This window comes from Heterodontus francisci, unplaced genomic scaffold, assembly GCF_036365525.1.
Source record: "Heterodontus francisci isolate sHetFra1 unplaced genomic scaffold, sHetFra1.hap1 HAP1_SCAFFOLD_86, whole genome shotgun sequence".
In the NCBI taxonomy this organism is placed as follows: Eukaryota; Metazoa; Chordata; class Chondrichthyes; order Heterodontiformes; family Heterodontidae; genus Heterodontus; species Heterodontus francisci.
In genome coordinates, this window is record NW_027141093.1 from 1,708,199 (window position 1) to 1,708,989 (window position 791).

Here is a 791-nt window from a genome sequence, read left to right on the forward strand (position 1 = left end):
CAACCTCTTACTACCCACTTATCATTTACATGCTGCTCGAAGATTTTTGGGTTTCCTTTCATGTTGACTGCCAGTCTATTCTCATAGAAATAGAGAATAAGCAAATATAGAAGATGTAAGTATTTCCCATCCTTGATGAGGTGGAATTTTTTATGCTGTGGGTGGTAATGTCTTGGCCCACGAGTGTGGTGGAAGCAGAGACAATCAATGATTTGAAAAGGAAATTGGATGGATACTTGAAGGAAAGAAACTTGCAGGAGGAAAGGGATCGAGCTGGTGAGTGGAACTGACTAGATTGCTCCGGGGAGAGCCAGCATGGACGTGATAGGCCAACTGACCACCTTCTCTGTTGTAAATGACTCTGTGTTGTTTCTCAAATTCAATCCACTGGTGCTTGGTAAATAATTTCAAAGTAAATTGTGCAACTGGAAAATCAGAACCAAGGCAAGGGACGCATAAGGAAGTGAAATTGCTGAAACCCGGGATTGAACCAGGGACTTTTAGATTTTCAGTCTAACGCTCCCCCAACTGAGCTATTTCAGCCCTACATTAACAGCGGTTTGGTGTCCTTGTTTTGGAAGAAAATACATACATTCACGTTTTCCAAAAAATTAAAGAACACAACATGTGAGTAATATTCCCCATTGCTTTCTCAGTACTGATGGATTGTGAAGCGGGAGACAGCCAGAAGTGCCACTGAGCCGCACAGACCCCGAGCTGAGAATGAAATGAGATCAAATTCAATCTTTTATAGTGAGATGCTGCTGAGAGGAAAGAGTCCTGAATCAAAG

General features: G+C 42.2%; 1 non-coding gene across 1 annotated transcript; it reads right to left on the minus strand.

The window, feature by feature from the left end:
* Nucleotides 1–470: 470 nt before the first annotated feature.
* Nucleotides 471–543, minus strand: trnaf-gaa (transfer RNA phenylalanine (anticodon GAA)). Its single transcript has one exon. It is a non-coding gene; the product is annotated as a tRNA-Phe (tRNA).
* Nucleotides 544–791: the final 248 nt, after the last annotated feature.